This window comes from Elephantulus edwardii, unplaced genomic scaffold (genome assembly GCF_000299155.1).
Source record: "Elephantulus edwardii isolate Elephantulus edwardi_28Jun2011 unplaced genomic scaffold, EleEdw1.0 scaffold00024, whole genome shotgun sequence".
NCBI lineage: Eukaryota > Metazoa > Chordata > Mammalia > Macroscelidea > Macroscelididae > Elephantulus > Elephantulus edwardii.
Window position 1 is genome coordinate 23,913,541 of NW_006399774.1, and position 20,925 is coordinate 23,934,465.

Consider the following 20,925-nt stretch of genomic DNA (forward strand, 5'->3'; position numbering starts at 1 on the left):
CTTACTGTTGTACTAGGAGTTGAATGTACTCAAAGGAGTAATTACAACTATAAAGGATTTTTGTTGTTATTGTGTGCCATTGAGTCACCTGCTACTCATAATGACCCTATGTACAATAGCTCTGAAGTCTGCACTATCCAGAAACCATCTCACTGACTCCAACAGACCTACCCCTCTTATCCCAGTGACTGAGTCAATCCATCTCATCCTGGGTCTTCCTCTCCTGTGCTGTCCCTCCACCCTTCCAAGCATGATGTCATTCTCCAAGGACTGGCCACTCCTGGCCACATGCTCAAAGTATGTGAGACTGGTCTTCAAAATTCTTGCCTCCAGGGAGCAGCCTGACCTGTTTGTTCTCCTGGAAGTCCACAATATGCCCAACACTCTTCTCCAGCACCACAACTCAAAGGCATCAATCCTTTTTCTATTATCCTTAGTCATTGTCCAGCTCTCTGATGCATAACAAGTAATTGAGAAGACCATGGCCTGGATCAGGCACAACTTAGTCTCTAGACTGCCATTGTTGCTCCTCAGTACTCTGGAGTGGTCTCTGACAACAGATTTTGCCAGTGCAATTCCTCTTTTGATTTCCTGACTGCTGGTGCCAAGGATATTCTTTGTGGAGCCAAGCAAGCTGAAATCGTTAACAATTTCATTCTTTTATCCATCTATTATGGTGCTGCCAATTGGCGCAGTAATGAGAATCTTTGTCTTCATGATGTTGAACTTCAATCTACATTGAAGACTATAGTCCTTGACTTTCTGCATCAAACACTTCAGAGCCTCCTCAGTTTTGACAAGCAAAGTTGTATCATCTGCATCGCATAGTTTGTTGCTGAGTCTCACATTGTTCCTCATAAAATTCCACCTCCTGAATGATCTGTTCTTCACAGAGATTCACAAGATATGGAGACAGGAGTCTTCTTGACACTCTCCTTTCCTGATTTTGAACCATCAATGTTTCCCTACTCTGTTCTAAGGACTGACTCTTGGCCCACGTACAGGTTTATGCATGAGCACAATTAAGTGTTCTGGGATTCCCATTCTCCTCAAAATGAGCCACAATTTGTTATGATACATACAGTCAAATTTAGTTGCATATTCAATGAAACACTGACTGACACCCCTCTGGTACTCTTTGCTTTCTACCAAGATCCATCTGACATTAGTGATAATGTCTCTAGTGCCATGACTTCTTCTAAACCTAGCTTGTATTTCTGGTTGTTCTCTGTTAATGTACTATTTCAGTCATTTTTTCATAACCTTCAGCACAATTTTGCTTGCATATGATATTGTTCTATAATTTCCACACTCTGTCAGGTCACCTTTTTTTTTGGAATGGGAATAAATATGGATTACTACCAGTCAGTCAGCCAGGTAGTTGCCCTCCAGATTTCATGACACAACCTAATGAGCACGTTCATGACAGCAACTTTTTGTTAGTTGTTGTTGTTGTCATGCACCGTCGAGTTGCCTGTGACTCATAGTGACCTTATATACAAGAGCCCTAAACTCTGCTCTATCCCGTGCCAACCTCATTGTCTCCAACACTCCCACCCTGATTACCCCAAGCACTGAATCATTCCACCTCATAGAGGGTCTTCCCCTCCTGTGTTGTCAGTCCACACTCCCACACATGACGTCTCTCTTGAAGGACTGATCCCTCCTTGCAGCATGTCCAAAGTATGCCAGACAAAGCTTCAGAATCCTTGTCTCCAAGGACCAGCCTGGTTTAACTCTCTCTAGGATAGACCTGTTCATTTTCTTAGCAGTCCATGGTATATTCAATACTCTTCAAAAGGCATCAATTCTCCTTCTATCCTCCATAGTCATTATCCAGCTCTCTGATACTTAGCAAGTGATTGCAAAGACCATGGCTTGTATTAGGTGCACCTTAGTCTCCAAAATGACACCATTGCTCTTCAGTACTTTGGAGAGGTCCCTAAACAGCACACTTTCCCATTGCAATGCATCTTTTAATTTCCTGGTTTCTGATGCCAAGTGTGTTGACTGTGAAGCCAAGCAAACTAAAGCTGTGAACAATCTCAATCTCTTCACCATCCATCCTGATGCTGCCAATTGGCCCAGTGGTGAGAATCTTTGTTTTCCTGATATTGAGCCTCAGTCCATATTGAAGGCTTCATTCCTTGACCTTCTGCAGCAAGTGCTTCAGGTCTTCCTCAGTTTCAGCAAGCAGGGTCGTGCCATCTGCATAATGTAGATTACTGATGATTCTTCCTCCAATCCTGATGACACACTTCTCTTCAAACAGCCCAGCCTCCCAGGTAATCTGTTCTGCATATAGAATAAAGAGGTATGGAGATACGACACAACCCTGGAGTACACTCTTCCCAATTTTGAACTATGCAATGTTTCCTTGCTCTGTTCTGATGACTGCCTCTTAATCCAAGTATAGGTTTTGCATTAGCACCATCAAGTGTTCTGGGATTCCCATTCTTCTGAGAGTCAGCCACAGTTTGTTGTGAACCACACAGTCAAACGCCTTTTCATAATTAATGAAACTCAGGTAAACATTCCTATGGTACTGCTTTCAACTAACATCCATCTAACATCAGCTACAGTATCCCTAGCACCACAACCCCATCTAAACCCAGCCTGCGCTTCTGACAGTTCTCTGTTGATGTGCTGTTCCAACCGTTTTTAGATAATGTTCAGCTCAATCTTGCTTGCATGTGAAATAAATGTTATTGTTTGATAATTTTCACACTGTTGGATCTTTCCTCAGAATGGGAACAAATTAGATCTCTTCCAGTCAGTTGGCCATGTGGTTGTCTTGTCCTCCGGATTTCCTGATACAACTTGGTGAGCACATCTAGGGCAGCATCCGTTAGTTGAAATACATCAATTGGTATATCATCAATTCCTGAGGCCTTATTTTTTGCCAATTCCTTCAAAGCAGCCTGAACTTCTTTCTTATATGTTGTTTTATATGTTTTATGTGTTTTTCTTGCTTATATGTTGTTTCATGAAATTCTTCTGTGTCTGCCAATTCCTTTGGTACAATGACTCTGTATACTCTCCATCTTCTTTCAATAATTCCTGGATTATATAATATTCTGCCCAAAGCATCCTTAAGTATAGCAACTGGAGGTTTGAACTTGTTCTTCAGTTCCTTGAGCTTAAGAAATGCTGAGCAAGTGTGGCCCTTTTGATTTTCTGACTCCAGCTCGTTGCACATTTTGTTGTAATATTTTAATTTGTCTTCCCTTGCTGCCTTTTGAAATCTTCTGTTCAGTTCTTTAATATCTTGAATTCTTCCCTCTACTTTGGCTTCTTGGCACTCTGGTACAATATTCAGAGTCTCTTCTGACGTCCATTTTGGTCTTTTCTTCCTCCTCTGTCTTTGTAATGCCCTTTTGCACTTTCCTGGATGATAGGCTTGATATCCTCACACAACTCATCTGGTCTTCACTCATTGGTGTTCAAGGCCTCAAACCTGTTCCTGAGATAGTTTTGAAATTCAGGTGGGATAGACTCAAGGTCATATTTTGGTTCCCATGGATTTCATTTTTCTTAGCTTCAGGCTAGAACTTGCATATGAGTAGTTGGTCGTCTGTTCCACAATCAGCACCTGACCTAATTTTCACAGCAGATATTGAGCTTCTCCAGTGGTTCTTTAAACAAATGTAATCAATCTGATTCATATGTATACCATCAGGTGAAATCCATGTGTATAACCTGCATTTATATGTCTTATAAAACATATTTTCAACAAATAAGTCGTTGACTGTGCAAAATTCAATCATTTTATCTACAGCTTCATTTCTGTCATTGAGTCCATGTTTTCCAACTACTGAATCTTCTTCTCTGTTCCCAGCTTTTGCATTCCAGTCACACATTATTATTAATGCATCTTGATTGCATGTTTGATCGATCTCTGACTGCAAAAGATGGTAGACATTTTCTATCTCCTCTTCCTTGGCTCTGGTTGTTGGTGCATATATCTGAATGATAGTGGTATTCACTGGACTTCCTTGTATGCATATGAATACTACCCTGTCACTCACAATATTGTATTTCAAGACATATCTAGAAATGACTTTTTTAACTGTGAAAGCAACTCCATTTTTCTTCACCTTTTCTTCTCTGGAGTAATAGATCATATGATTGTCTGACTCAAAACACCCCATGCCAGGCCATCCCATCTTGGAAATACCTAGGATGTCAATAATGATGATCTCCATTTCTTCCTTAAAATATCTAATATTTCCTCCATTCATGGTTCTCACATTCTATGTAAGTGATTGCTTACAACTAACTGTTCCCCTTCCTTTGTATTTCCATACTTGAAAGCTCTGCCTCAGTTGCCTTGTTAATCTATGTTTGTTCTATTCTACATAGGGTTTTCAGAGGGCTGTTTTTTCAGAAGTGGATGGCAAATCTTTCTTCCTAGTCTGTCTTAGTCCGAATGTGCAGATTTAGAGAAGTGTCTGACAGTCAAACATTTTATGGAAAAAAAGCAGATGAAAAATATTTCCCCAACTGTGGAATTAGCCAATAGTTTCAGTGTTGTCTCCAACCTCGACACAAGTGTCTTGACCCGCCCATATCTGTGCTCCCCCATCCACCCACATCCCCTACCTGTCGGGTGACTGATGCTGAAGTCCCCTCCTGCTTGCCTCTCTTTCCATCTGATACTTCTATTCCGCATCAAATCTCTGCCTTCCACGTGTGCCCCAATGGTTTCTGGTTCTGTCTTGATCCTCCAGGCCTCTGTGTCACATTAACCTGTGCGGTGGGGGATGCTGAACAATGTACATGGCTTTGTACTCCCGAATCTCAAAATCTATGACACACTCATGATAATCAAAACAGCCCAGCACCAACACAGCTACAACTACATAAACTGATGGAATATAATCAAGGACATAGGAGTCATATATGACAGAAATCACATGTGGACAATTAATCTTTGACAAAGAAATTAAATCCATTAAATGGGGGAGAAAGATAATTTCATCAACAAAGAGTGTTTGCAAAACTATTTTCAGGAAATTTAAACAAGATCCTACCATATACATAAATTTACTTAAGACTAATTAGAGACATACATGTAAATCTAAAACTACAAATATCATCAAAGGAAAAGCAAAGGCAAGCTTAGGAGACGGAATCTTTGCTTTTCCTATTTTACCTGCCCACCAGGTAAAATAGGACCCCAGGATTTAAACAAGAAAAAGACAATCTCGTTACAAAATGGGCAGACAGAAGACTTGAAAAGACACGCACCAAAGGAGACTGTCAGATGGCCAACAAACACATAAAGTATGCATGTTTTGTATTTTAGAGAATAGTGACTTGTCAGAGATGTCTTTGCCAGCCAAGTATATATGTATGTATGTATATGTATATGTATATATGTGTGTATACACACACACACACACATACACACACACATGCAGGAATTGCCAGAAGTTTAAGAGGTTGTAGCACCAGGGATATCATTGCTGATATCAGATGGATCCTGGCTGAAAGTAAAGAATATTAGAAGAATATCTATTTATGCTTTATTGATCAAAACAAGTTATGACTAACATTGAGAAGAATGACAATCCCAGAATACTTAATTGTGTTCATGTGAAACTTATACCGAGACCAAGAAGTTGTTGTCCAAACAACAAGGAAACACTACATGGTTTAAAAATTAAGAAGGAAGTGCATCAGGGTTGTGTTCTCTCTTCATACCTCTTCAAGCTGTTTGCTTAGCAAATTATTCCAGTAACTAGACCCTATGAAGAAGAATGTGGCATCAGGATAAGAGGAAGACTCATCAACAACCTTTGTTATTCAGATGAGACAATCTTGCTTGCTGAAAGTGAGGTGGATTTGAAACACTTTCTGTAGAAGATAAAACATCAGTCTTCAATATGAATTGCATGACAACATCAAGAAAACAATAACTCTTATCACTGGACCAATGGTCAACATCATAATAGATGGAGAAAAGACTGAAGCTGTCAACAATTTCATTTTACTTGGACCCACAATCAATACCCTTTGTACCAGCAGTCAGGAAATCAGAAAATGCATTACACTGGGAAAGTCTGCAGTTAGGGATCTCTCTAAATTATTGAGGAGAAATTATGTCAGCTTGAGAACTAAGGAGCATCTGATTCAGACTATGGTCTTTTCAATCACCTGCTATGCATCTGAGACTGGGACAATGAATCAGGATGACAGAAGCATTGATGCCTTTAAACTATGGTGTTAGAGAATAGTGCTAAATAACATATGGAATGACAAAAGAACAAATAAATGTATCTTGAAGAAAGTGCAGCCAGGGAGTTCCTTGGAGGTAAAGATGATAACATTTCCTCTCAAGTACTTTGGGCATGTTGCAGGGAGAAGCTACTCCTTGGAGAGGGACATCATGCTTGTGAAGGTGGAGCATCAGTGAAAGAGGGAGACCCTCAACCTGCCGGATAATCATAGTGACTGCGCCAATGGGCACTAGTTTGTCAAGAAGTATGAGGACGGCACAGAACGGGCCAGGGTTCAGATCTGTTGTTCAGAGTTGCTGTGACTCCTACTCGACAGCACCTAATAACAACTGCAGCATATATATTGTTTATTTGCTCTTTGGATAATTTGTTGATGAACATAAGGATTTAGTTTGTACAAGTTCACAGTCATCTAGTTTATCTTTTGATAATTATACATTTTGATAATCAATTTATATTATACACTAAGGAAAATAAAATTTGAACAATATCATAAACTTCATCACTGGGGGTTTTCACCCATAAACTAGTTGTCTAAGCAACCATCAGTTTGGGAGTCTTGTGAGTTTTGTTTGCGTTTTTTTCTCAGAAAGGAACTCTAGGGAGTTGTGCCGCTAACCCCAGGGCTGTGTCTCCGGAAGTTAGAATCAGCTAGCCATCCCTGGGAAGAAAGATGGGCAGCCACCTTCTGTGAGATTTACAGCTTCTGAAAATTCACTGAAGGGTTTGCTATGAGTCCATTCTGGCATGATGACAATGAGTGAGCATTTTAGAGTTATTTTCATAACACAAACTACATCTCAGTTTCTTCAATTTCCTTTTTGCCATATTCAATCCACTTTTCAAGGTTAGTTGGCTTCATTAGCTTGCTTCTAAATCAGAAATATTTATTATCTGCAAAAACTACTTCTTGTTAACAGGTAGCTTCTTGTTCATGACAGTCAATCATAGAAAAGCATCCCTGAGAAAATTATTTACGTGTGCGAGATTCTGTTTTGTGGTGTCCTTCCCCTTCCTCTGTTTCTTACAAGGTTTCTGCTCAGTCTGGGGACATTTATTCTCGGTGTTTAGATTTATTCCTGTCATTGCCCTAAAGGAGCGTGTTTTAAAAGGGAACCAGCATCTTTCCATGTGACTGTATTTTGTCTATGCCTGCCCACCTTTGTAAACCCATACACTGTTTATTCAGGGCAGTGGCCTGTGACAACTGTACCAAACGTGGTTGCTTTTGCACTTCACCATTGAAATACCTGCAATTTTGCACACATCTCTCAATGTCCTTCCTAATTGTCAGTTGTGTTGTTGTTGTTGCTGTTGCTATGTACCATTGAGTTACCAGTGACTCATAGTGACGATAGTACCATAGCTCTGAAGCCTGCCCTGTCCTGAGAGTCACACTGCCTCCGGCACACCTACACCATTATCCCAGCTACTGTGTCAATCCATATCATCTGCACTCTTCCTCTCCTGTACTGTCCCTCCACTCTTTCAAGTACGATATTCTTCTCCAACAACCAGTTCTTTCTGGCCACGGGAGCAAAGTATGTGAGATGGAGTTTCAAAATCCTGCCCTCCAAGGAGAAACTTGGTTTCACCCTCTCCAAGACAGACCAATTTTTTTTTCTTGGTGGTCCATGGTATGTTCAAGACTCTACTCCAGTACCACAACTCAAAGGCGTCGATTCTTCTGTCATCTTTAGTCATTGCCTAGCTCTCTGGTACACAGCAAGTAGTTGGGAAGACAATGCCCTCAATCAGGTGCACCTTAGTCTCTAGACTGACATCATTGCTTCTCAGTTCTCTGGAGAGATCCCTAACAGCAGATTTTCCCAGTGCAATTTCTCTTTTGATTTTCCTGACTGCTTGTGCCAAGAGAGTTGATTGTGGAGCCGAGCAAGCTGTAGCTGTTAACAACATGAGTCTCTTCTCCATCTATCATGGTGCTGCCATTTGGCCCTGTAGTGAGAATCTCTGTTTTCTTGATGATGAGCCTTAACCCGTATTTACAATTACAGTCCTTGACTTCCTGCAGCAAGCACTTTAGGTCCTCCTCAGCAAACAAGTTTATGCCATCTACATAATGTAAGTTGTTGATGATTCTTCCTCTACTCCTGATGCCACAGTCTTCCTCATAAAGCCCAACCTTCTGAATGTTCTATTCTGCATATAGATTGAAAAGGTATGGAGACAGGATGTATCCCTGACACAATCCTTTCCTGATTTTTAATCATGCAGTGCTCTGTTCTTGGAAAATTTTCCCAAGCATATTGATGACACAGCAGAAATGTGGAATGGCACAAGTTCCTGACACAGGAATTTATTCTTATTCACAAGTTAGAAAACCTATCCTAATCCTAAAGCTCAAGGAGTTTCCTTTATTAGCATAAAATGGTGTTCCATATTTATTAGGTGCGCTACTCTATTTCATCAATGGGGCAACAATTTATATATACTATTACTCCTTAAAAATAAGCAACAGCTAAAATTATATAGAAACAGGCATGTGTCACTCAATGTTCAAGATGTTGTTGTCTACCATCGAGTCTGAACTAACCAATAGCTGATACTCCTGAGGGACTTTTTTTATAATTTTTTATTTATTTTTTTATTGGGAAAATCGTATTGGGGATACAAGGAGGTGAGGGTTGGGAGAAGAAGGGTGAGGATGGACCAGGATGCATTTGCAGAGCTGCCCAGTTTGGTTGGTGGGGGGAGCAGGTGAAGGAGATGATGAGGGTCCAGTGGGGACTAGATGCTACAGAGGAATGACAAGCATTTTCCAATAGTAATTAAACCAACTGCCTTATTAATTTGGGAATTGGATGCTGACTCTCTGGCTTCTTCATGCTGAACAGGGGCGTAGATGTAAAGGGGGGAAGGGAGGACGCTTTATCACCTTACTGGTGGTCTTGGGTTAAAGCTGCTTGCCTTCTTGCTCTATTAGAAAATATTTTCCTGTCATTTGCTCCCCTCTGGACTGCAAAGTGTTTTCCCAGGTGGGTCCAGTGGGGATGGCTGGTTGAACCCAGAGGCTCCATCCTCCTTTGCTTCCTTAGCTGTCAGTTGTATTTCCTTTTTGACACTGGCACTGGGTTCAGGGTCAATTCTGGAGTAAAACTCAGAGTTAAGATTACCTATAGGAAAGGGAGCAAACCTAGAGAGAACAAACTTGTGAGTTACAAATAGAAGGGCTTTGAGGGTGTTGCTTTCAGGTTTACTGGGGGGAGGGTGGCAGAAGGTGGCCTCGGTAACATTGGATACCATAGGCATTCTATTTTTTTTTCTCCTTCCCCACCCAGGGGTCAGATGGCACAATCTGGGGACTGAGGAGCTCACCCTGAGGGCCGCGACGGCTCACCCCGAGCCGAGAGCCAAGGGCAGCCCGCCCCAGGCAGAGGGCCATGACAGCTTGCCCCGAGCCGGGGGCCAAGGGCAGCCCATCCCGAGCAGGGCAACACCCCCCAGGAGCTGGCTGGTATACTCCCCCTCCAATTGTCCCTACCCCAGTCTGGTTCCCTCACCTGACTGAGGACTCTTACCCCCCCCCCCCCATAAGTGGTCAGACTATATTTTGAAGTAGGTGTCACTGCCCTCCACCTTTATATATGATAAAGGGAACCTGAGAATTGTGAACAGACTCCCCCCAGGTCTAACCATCTTTTGGAAGAAGCATTCAACAGAACAAAATATGTGGTGCATTTAGGATGTTGGTCCTCTTGTGCGTGCTGCCACTTGTTAAGGTCATCAGACTCCATTGCATAGGTAATCGTCTCCTTTGGCCTGTCCAAGGAAACCCAAACCTGCAGATGGTGGGCATGCATTCCATCCCTCACCTCCTACGCAGGCAGCCAGCAGGGTGTGCCCCCCCAACGTGGGAGGCCTGTGGGAGGCACGCACCCCCCCCCAGAGCTGGCGGCTGTTGGCGCACCCCCCCACCCCGCCGCATGGGTGCTCGAGGGTGCGCAGCCCCTCTTGTGCGGGTGGCCGGAGGGTGCCCACTTCCCCCACAGCTGCCATCTTGGCTCCAAGAATTCTCTCCAGACCAGACCAAGTCCACCTTGTGGCAGTGTGGTGGCTTTACTATACCAGTCTTGAGGAGGGCCTGTGCCCAGCATCCATCCTGGGTGAGGGAATCCATTCATTCTGGCTGTGGAAGCCTCATGGAGCTGCAGTGGCTGTTCAGCGTGGTGTGGGCTCTGTGTGTGGGGGTGGGGGAGCCATGAGACTCACCCATTTCTTCTTGGGAATCCTTGAATTTCTGTTGTTGAGCCTCGATCTTCACTGAGGGCCAGTCATCAACTGTTTAAGTGTTCAATTATCAGTAAGCTGAAGTCTGTGGAAGGCCATAATGGCCCTGCTTTAAGTGGTTCGCTGCTCCCGCAGCTCACCACGCTGTCTCTGCCTCCGCCGCCATCTTGGATCTACTCCTGAGGGTTTTAAGAGGCAGTAAATCACATGGATTTAAACAAGATGTTGCCAGCCCATAGCTGATCATTAACTAAGTCAAAAGGACCATTCAGCTTATCTTAACTTGTTAACTAAATTAAAAATGACCAAACAGTTTACACTCAACTTTCAGTTAAATCAAAACAACTTTCCAGAATTCAACTGATTCACACAGGAGGCTGCAAACTAGAGGTTCTTAGGCAGGACTCAACCAACTTTTAAATACCCAGAAAGCATCAAAAAAGATGGAAGAAATACACAGAATCATTGTACCAGGGAGAATGTATTGACATTGAAAAATTTTAGGAAGTACTATATGAACAAGAGCCAATGGTAATGACATAGGAAGTGGAAGCCGCATTGAAGGCCCTGGCAAAAAATAAGGCCCTAGGAATCGATGGGATATCAACTGACTTGTTTCAGTTAACAGATACAGCTTTGGGTGCACTCACCAATCTATGCCAGAAAATTTGGAGGGCAGCTGTCTGGCCAACAGATTTGAAGAAGTTCATATTTGTTCCCATTCCCAAGAAAGGTGATCCAACAGAATGTGGTTACTATTGAATTATATCATTAATATCACATGCAAGCAAAGTATCACTAAAGATCATTTAAAAATGACTAGAATAGTACATAGACAAGGAACTGTCAGAAGTTCAAACAGGATTTTGAAGAGGCCATGACAACAGCGATATCATTGCTGATGTCATTTGGGTCCTGTCTAAAAGTAAAGAATATCAAAAGAATGTCTACTATTGCCTTATTGGCTAAGCAAAGGCACTTGACTGAGTGGATCATAACAAGTTGTGGCTGAGATTAGGAAAAATGGGAGTCCCAGAGCACTTAATTGTGTTCATGTGAAGCCTATACCTGGATAGGAGGCTGTTGTGTGACCAGAGCAAGGGAACATTGCATGGTTTAAAATTAATAAGGGAGTGAGGATGTCAGTGTTATATTCTTTTTTCACACCTACTTAATCTGTATGCTGAGCAAATTATTCAGGAAGCTAGAGTCTATGAGGAGGAATGTGGCTTCAGGATTGGAGGGAGGCTCACGAATAATTTGCATTATGCAGATGACACAACATTGCTTGCTGAAATTAAGGAGAACTTGAAGCACATGTTGCTGAAGATCAAGGAATGCAGCCTTTGGTGTGGATTGCATCTAAATGTCAAGAAAACAAAGACTCTTTTCACTGGACTAATAGGCAACATTATGATAGATAGAGAAGAGATTGAAATTATCAACAAATTCATTTTACTTGGATCCAAAATCAGCTTTTGCACCAGCAGTCAGGAAATAAGAAGACACATTATACGTTAAGGGACTTCTTCAAATTACTGAGGAATAATGATGTTTGAGGACTAAGATGTGTCATATTCAGACCATATTCTTTCTGGTCATTTGCTATGCATCTGAGAGGTAGGCAATGAATAAGGATGACAGATGAAGATATGATGCCTTTTGGGTGTGGTGTTGTGGAAGAGCACTGAACATCCCTTGGATGGCCAAATGAACAGATGTGTCTCGGAGAAGGTGCAGCCAGAGTGCTCTTTGGAGGCAAGAATGATGAGGCTTCGCCTCACATTCTTTGGGCATGTTGCTAGGATGGGGCTGTTTCTTGGAGAGGGACGATACTGGGAAGGGTGGAGGGTCAGCAAGAGAGGAAGGCCCTCAATTAGGTGGATTGGCATGGTGACTGCTGCAATGCGCTCTACTCTGTCAGGAAGTGTGAGATAGGTGCAAGCGAGAGCAAGACTCAGAAATTTTGTTCATAGGGTCTCTATGGTTGTACTGAGCAGCGCCTTACAATGACAGACACGTAAGAGGAGCTTATTTATCTTTCTCCTGTCGAGAGCTGGTGGACCCAAGCCACATAACTTTTCCTTAGCAGTGCATTTCCTTACTCCTAAAGCCAAATAGGATATTATTGAGAGCAATAGCATTCTCAGATTTTTCCCATGGTATTTCTTTTCATTCACACTTCCAAGTTTATATTTCTCCTCTGCCTTTTTTTGTTGTGTGTTGGAGCCCTGATGCACTTCACAATATGTTTTTAAATAATACAAATATTATAGATAGTCCTTCTGATTACTAGCTATGCATCTGAGGCCTGGACAATGAATAAGGATGACAGGAAAAGAACTGATACCTTTGAGCTGTGGTGTTGGAAAAGAGCATTGAACATCCTATAATGGCCAAGAGAATGAATACATATGTCTTAGAGAGGGTGCAGCTGGAGTGCCCTTTGGAGGCAAGAATGATAAGGTTTTGACTCACTTACTTTGGACATGTTTTTAGGCAGGGCTATTCCTTGGAGAAAGACATGATATTGGGAAGGGTGGAGGTTCGGCGAAGAAGAGGAAGACCCTCAATCAGGTAGACTGATAGGGTGACTGCTGTAATGGACTTTTGTGTGTCAGGAAGTGTGAGGATGGCACAGGACAGGACTAGGTTCAGATCTTTTCTTCATAGAGTTACTATGAGTCATACTCGACTCAGTGGCACCTAACAACAACAACAACAAATTATGCTGCTGATACAAGTTAAATAATTTACTATTACATGGAACACTTTTATTTTTAAGTTGGTAAAGTTTTTATCAAAATATATAGTTATTTTACAGTTTAGAAAGACAGCACAGACATCAGCTAGTAATGTTGTCAGGTGTCATTGACTTGACCATAAATCACAGGGACCCTGTGATTGGTATCTGAACATATCTTTGTATACAAGAGGCATGAGATATGCATGTGACATGCAGAATGCTGTTGTAATAATCTATTGCATTTGCCTCATCCAGTTAAACCTCCTCCATCCACTTTCTTATTGGACAGCCAGTAAGGAGTTGGATTGCCAACATAAAGGCAAGTGAATCACTCCACCATCTGCTCTTTGGGAGAAAAAGGGACACTTTCCTCTCATGCAATTTCTAGCCTCTGAAAACCTGTTGGAAGGTCAGCTATGAGGCAGTTCTGACACAAAGGCAGACAACAAGAAGTTCCTCCTTACTTAAAACTGTCTCACTGTTCTTGTCACTAATAGCTGAGGCTTCTAAAAGTGACAGACCAACTCTTGGGAAACAGTACATTGACAGACTAGAACAGTCATCTATGGAGAACCAGAAATACAAGCTGGATTTAGAAGAGGTCATGGCTCTAGAGACATTTTCGCCTATGTCAGATGGATCTTGGCAGAAAGCAAAGAGTACCAGAGGAATGTCTATCTGTATTTCATTGACTATACAAAGACATTTGACTGTGTGGATCACAACAAACTGTGGCTGACCTTAAGGAAAATGGGAATCTCAGAGCACTTGATTGTGCTTATGTGAAACCAATAGTTATACCAGGAAACAGTCTTAAGAATGGAACGGAGAAATACAGCACAGTTCAAAATCTGGAAAGGAATGTGTCAGGGATTTATCCTGTCTCTATAACTTTCTAAACTATATGCAGAACAGATCATTTGGGAAGCTGGACTTTACAAGGAAGAATATGGCATCAGGGTTGGAGGAAGACTCATCAATAACCTACATTATGCAGATGACACAACTTAGCTTGCTGAAACTGAGGAAGACCTGAAGCACTTGTTGCAGAAGGTCAAGGACTGTAGTCCTCAATATGGATTGAAATTTAACATCAAGAAAACAGAGATTCTGACCACTGAACCAATTGACAGCACCATGATGGTTGGAGAAGAGATTGAGGTTGTTAACAGTTGCAGCTTGCCTGGCTCCACAGACAACACTCTTGACACCAGCAGTCAGGAAATCAAAAGATGAATTGCATTGGGAAAATCTGCTGTTAGGGACCGCTCCAAAGTGCTGAAAAACAATGATGTCAGTCTAGAGACTAAGATGTGCCTAATTCAGGCCATGGTCTTCCCAATTCATTGTTGTGCATCAGCAAGCTGGATAATGACTAAAGATGACAGAAGAATCAATGGTTTTGAGTTGTGGTACTGGAGAAAAGTCTTGAACATACCATAGAATGCCAAGAAATGAAATAGGTCTGTCTTGGAGAAGGTAAAACCAAGTTTCTCCTTGAAGGATAGGATTTTGAAGCTTCCCCTCATTTACTTTGGGCATGTGGCCAGGAGAGACCAGTCCTTGGAGAAGGACACCGTGCTCAGAAGGGTAGAAGAACAGTGCTGGAGAAGGTCCCGGATGAGGTGGATTACTACAGTAACTGGGACAGAGGGTGTTAGTGTGTCGAAATCAGTGAGACTGACTCAGAATAAGGCAGGCTTCAGAGTTGCTGTTCATAGGATTGTGAATGGTCACAAATGGCTCGATGGCATATAACAATCACGATTCTTGGGAAAAGCAGGGTTCAAATATTACACCTTGATATGTCATTAGCACTATGCATTCCAAAACTTCAACTGACACAATAAATTTAGAAGAATATTACTTATGGAGGATTTCCTGACATAACGGCAGCTCTCCTACAGAGGAAAATTATGTCTGGAAAATAGTAGTTTGAAGAATGATAATAATAACTAGGACACTCACCTGACTTCAAAAACTATAATTACATCTGGTAGAAAAGTCTACATATACCACAGATGCTATTTTTGTAATGAATTCAAGGAACTTTGGCTTTCTCTAATTTAAGCACTTCTGGTGAAAAGATTGAGTTCAAAGTCCTTAGCTTGGCAGAAGTCTGTGTACCTTTCCATGCCTGTGCAATGAGCTTGCAGCCTACTCTAGAGAGAGAGTTCTGTGGATAGAGGGGCCTCACTCCCTAACTCCCTGACTACTGTCTTTCCTCTTAAACTGTATATCCAGTGTGAATGGCACTTGGCTGGGTTGTGTCCAGGTGAGTACTATTTGATCTCTCAGTCATGACAGTAAAGGTTGAGTGAGCTATATTCATCTCACTTCTTGATTTCCTTTCTTGGATCATGTGTCTGGCTCTGGTAGCATCTGACCCATAATCACTATGCCTCCCTCTTTCTTCCTCCACTAGCCCCTGCCCTCTACCTCTCACCTCCTCACCATCACCCCTTCTACCTATATGGAATCTTATACTTATTGAAAATGTCTATACAAGTTGAGTTCCATGATCTAGGAGGGATTATAACTGACATACACAAAGCTAGAAATGTAATTTGGTGCCTCAGTTGTTTCTGCTGCATACCCCAAGTTTCTCTGTTACTCAGAGTAGGTGCTCAGTTCTGTTCCTCGCCTGGTTTCCTTCAAGATGCTCCCCTCTCCTGACCGTGATTTAAATGCACACTTCAAACTCAATGAGACCTAGATCTACACCCAGGCTTCCTCTACACACTCTGTATCACTAACCCTATCTGAAACCCAGACTGACTGTAAGAGTCAAGTGTACATTCCAGGTAAGGTTTAATCCAGAGAAAGTGACACCATGGAGCCTCAGGTAAGTTAAGGTACTGTCAAAGTTCACTATTAAATTGATGGGAGAGCTCTGGCTCCCTCCACCCAAGTCACTGGATTCCTTATTCAGAACATATGTGACCACTTTTTAGATGTCGTTGTTGTTGTGTACTGTTGAATAGGAACTAACTCATAGCTGACCCTCCAGCGAGTTTCCAGAGGCAGTACATCCACTGGAGGAGACTGTCCATCTTTCTCTCACAGAGCAGCAGGTAGATTTGAACCACACGCTTTCAAGTGGGTAGTGCAATTCTTTAACGCTAAGACACCAGAGCTCCCTGCTTTTCAAACAAGTCCATTAAAATCTAAGGTTTCCAAGCAGAAGGCTTACCTCACTCATGGTGTGTGTGTGTGTATGTGTGTGTGTGTGTGTGTGTTGCTTTGCTTAGCTAAGGTCATATTCCTTTTCATAGAAATTAGTTGATAAAGTTTTCTATCCTTTTAATGCATAAATGTAGAAAATAAACCAAGGTTACATTATAAATGTAGATTGTATAGTATTCAGTACACTATCGAAAAGAGATCATCCTTACCTGTTTCTCTTTTTCAAGGGGAATATTTTCAGGCTTTATGTAATGAGAAAAATGCTGACCATTGGAGAGGTATATATGCCTTTAATTACTTTGTAAAATCTTTCCACTCCCATTTTGCAGAGTATTTTTTTATCTATAATGGGTGTTTTAATTTTTCAAATGTCTTTTCTGCATCACTTGATATGACTCTGTGATTATTTCCCTTTATTTATGTGGTTGATTTCAGTAACTGTTTTTCTAATCCTGAACTATCCTTGCATTCCTAGACAAAATTTCAATTGTTTATTCGTGTTTCAGTTTTCTTTCTTGACATTTGTTGGCTAGGATTCTATAGAGAATTTTTATGTCTAAGTTAATGAAGGATGTTGTTGTTGTTATGTGCCTGTGACTCATAGTGATCCTATGTATAACAACCCTTAACGCTGCTCTATCCTGCTCTAATCAGTCACTGAATCAATCCATCCCATCAAGGCTCTTCCTCTTTTGTGCTGTCCCTTTACTCTCCCAAACATGATGTCCCTCCTTGCATCATGCCCAAAGCTTCAGAATCCTTGCCTCCAAGGAGCAGCCTGGTCTCACCATCTCTAGGATGAACCTGTTTGTTCCCTTAGCAGTCCATGAATATTCAATACTCTTCTCCAGCACTACAGAATAAAGGCATCAATTCTCCTTCTATCACCTCTAACCATTGTCCAGCTTTCTGATGCATAGCAAGTAATTGCAAAGACTATGGCCTGGATGAGGTACACCTTTTTCTCCAGACTGACATTGTTACTCTTCAGTACTTTGGAGAGTTCTCTAACAGCAGACTTTCCCAATGTAATTCATCTTTTAATTTCCTCACTGCTGGTACCGAGTGTTGATTGTGGAGCCAAGCAAACTAAAGCGGTTTACAATCTCAATCTCTTCACCATCTATCAGGATGCTACCAATCAGCCCAGTGGTGAGAATCTTTGTTTTCTTGATGTTGAGCTTCAATTTATATAGGAGGCTGCAGTCCTTGATTGTCTGCAGCAAGTGCTTCAGGTCCTCCTCGGTTTCAGCAAGCAGAGTTGTGTCATCTGCATAACACAGATTGTTAATGAGTCTACATCCAATACTGATGCCACATTCCTCCTCATACAGCCCAGCATCCTGGTTAATCTTTTCTCCATATAGACAGAAAAGGTATGGAGATAGGACAATTCCCTGTTGTACATATACCTTTCCTAATTTTGAACCATGCAGTATTTCCTTCTGCTGTTCTGATCACTGCCTCCTGGCTTTGCATAAGCACAGTAAAGTGTTCTGGGATTCCCATTCTTCTCAGAGTCAGTGACAATTTGTTGTGATCCACACAGTCAAATGTCTTTGCATAGTCAATGAAACACAGATAGACATTCCTCTGGAACTCTCTGCTTTCAGCCAAGATTCATCTAACATTAGCTATAATGTCCTGTGTACCATTACCTCTTCTCAACCAAGTCTGAACTTCTGACAATGCTCTGTTGATTTGGATAATCGTCAGGATGAAAATGTAATTGAAAATAAAAAAGACTTAAATAGCAGAAATGTCCAACACACTGGTGGGGAGGGAAGAAAGTAGAACTGAAGAGATGGAAGAGAGACACAATGAGGTGAAAGACAAGAGCCTCACTGGAAACATAACAAAAATCAAAGATGAGATGTAATGTTAAAGAAGAAAACATTAGAACCATGTGAGATGACTTCGCAAGGAATAACATATATTTGTTTGGAATTTCAAAACATGGGAATGACAGGGAAGTCACTGAGAAAATTGTGAAAGAAGTACTAGAAGAAAACTTCCCATGTATTTTGAAGAATGAGAAAATCCACATTCAATAAGTACAGCAAACACCAGACTAGACCACAGAAGAAAAACATCAAGACATATCATTGTCAAATTCTCCAAATAAAAATATAAAGACAGAATACTAAAGCATTTTGTGAAAAACAAAGAGTCGCATACAAAGGGGAAACAATTAGATTAACTTCTTATTTCTCAGCTGAAACCAGGTAAGCTAGAATACAATGTGATAGCATATACAAAAAGCTGAAAGAAAACAATTGCCAGCCAGTGATACTGTTCTCATCAATATGAAAGCTAAATGAAATCCTTTGAATTAAAGAAGGAACTTCAGGAATATGTGAAAACAAGGCCAAAACTACAAGAAAGTTTATGTGCAGTGCTTCACACAGAGACACCAAAAAAAGTGGATGGACCATAATAACCAGAAATAACAGAAGAAGAAGCATAACAAAATGGCAATGCTAAAACCTGGTCTGACAATAATCACACCTAACGTAAACGGACCAGATGCTTCAATATAGAGTAAAAGAGTAGCACAATGGATTGAAAAAAAAAAAAAAACAAAACCCACACACAAACCCCATCAACATGTTGCCTACAAGAAACACATATAAAAAAAGAACAGAAAGGCAGATTCAAAATCAAAGGCTGGAAAAAATATACCTAACAAATGGCAACCTAAAAAAAAGCAGGAGTGGCAATATTAATCTCTGATAAAATAGACTCCAGGATTAAAACCAGCATGAAAGACAAGGAATAATATTACATACTGATTAAAGGCAAAATAAAACATAAAACAAAGCCTTGATCAACATTTATGCACCAAATGAGAGACCTGCTAAATACATAAAATAATGGTTAACAGAATTAAAGAAAGAACTACAGAGCACCACAGTAGTGGTAGGAAACTTCAACACACCTTTATCACTCAAAGGATATGAAACTTAGCAAAGATGCAGAAGGTCTAAACTATACAATTAGCCAGCTCGATCTTGTGGATGTATTCAGGGTACTGTACCTCAGTTCACTTTTTTCTCAAGTGTGCATAGCATGTTCTTCAGAATCAGTCATAAATTAGAATACAAAGCAAACTTCAACAAATTTAAAAACATGGTAATAATACAAAGCATCTTCTCAGATCACAATGCTGCAAAACTAGAAATTAAACATAGCAGGATATACCAAAACCTCTTGGATGCAGCAAAAGCATAAAATACATATAAATACACTAATAATAAATAATAAATAGCAATAAATACATATAAAAAATGAAGAAAGAAAACCCCCCAACAATCTAGCACCTTCACCAAATAGAAAAAGAGCAACAATCTAATCCTACAGCATCTAGAAGAAAAGGAATTATAAAGACAAGAGATGAAATCACGGAGATAGAGAACAGAAAAAAAATTAAAACCATCAGTAAGACCGGAAGCTGTTTTTTCAAAAGGATCAATAAAATTAACAAACTACTGACAATCTTAACAAAAGAAAAAAATAGAAGAAACTAATAACTTGATTAAGAAATGATAGAGGTGACATCATAACAGAACCAGATAAAATTAAATTAATAATAACAGAATATTATGAAATCTGTACTCTTAAATTTGAAAGCCTAGAGGAAATGGACTAATTCGTTGAAAGTCATGCCTTACCTAGATTCTCAAGGACATGTGGTACACTTGAACAGACCCATCATGAAAAAAGGAATTGGACAAATTATAAAAAGACTTCCTCATAAAATAAGTCCTGGACCAGATGGCTTCACAGCTGAATTCTACCAAACATTTAGAGAAAATCTATCAGCAATTCTACTTAAAGTATCTAAAAGTAGAAAATGAAAGAGCATCCCCAGAGTCATTTTATGAAGCAAGCATAACCCTAGTACCCAAACCAGGCAAAGATATTATCAAGAAAGAATGTCACAGATCAATATCTCTCATGAATATAGATGCAAAAATCCTTAACATAATCCTGGCCATTAGAATCCAAAAACACATCAGAAAAATAATTCATCATGACCAATTGGGATTCATGACAGGTATGCAAGGATGGTTCAATAAAAGAAAAACAATCAATGTAATTCATCATATTAACAAAGAAAACAACAAGAACCATATGATCTTAGTTAGCAATTAATGTGGAAAGCATTTGACACAATCCAATACCCCTTATTGATAAAGACATGCAGCAAAATTAGAATAGAAGGAAATTTCTTCAACATACTGAAAAGTATATGAACAATACAAAGAACCGGTATTATTAATGAAGAAAGTCTAAAAGTGTTTTCCATCCCAACAGGGCCCAGGCAAGGATGCCCAATGTCACTACTTGTATTCAATATTGTATTGGAAGTGCTAGGGCAATAAAACAAGAGAAGGAAATAAAAGGTATCCATATTGGCAAAGATATGGTTAAACTATCACTATATTCAGATCAATCCAATCAAGATGCATTGATAATAATGGGTGACTGGAATGCAAAAGT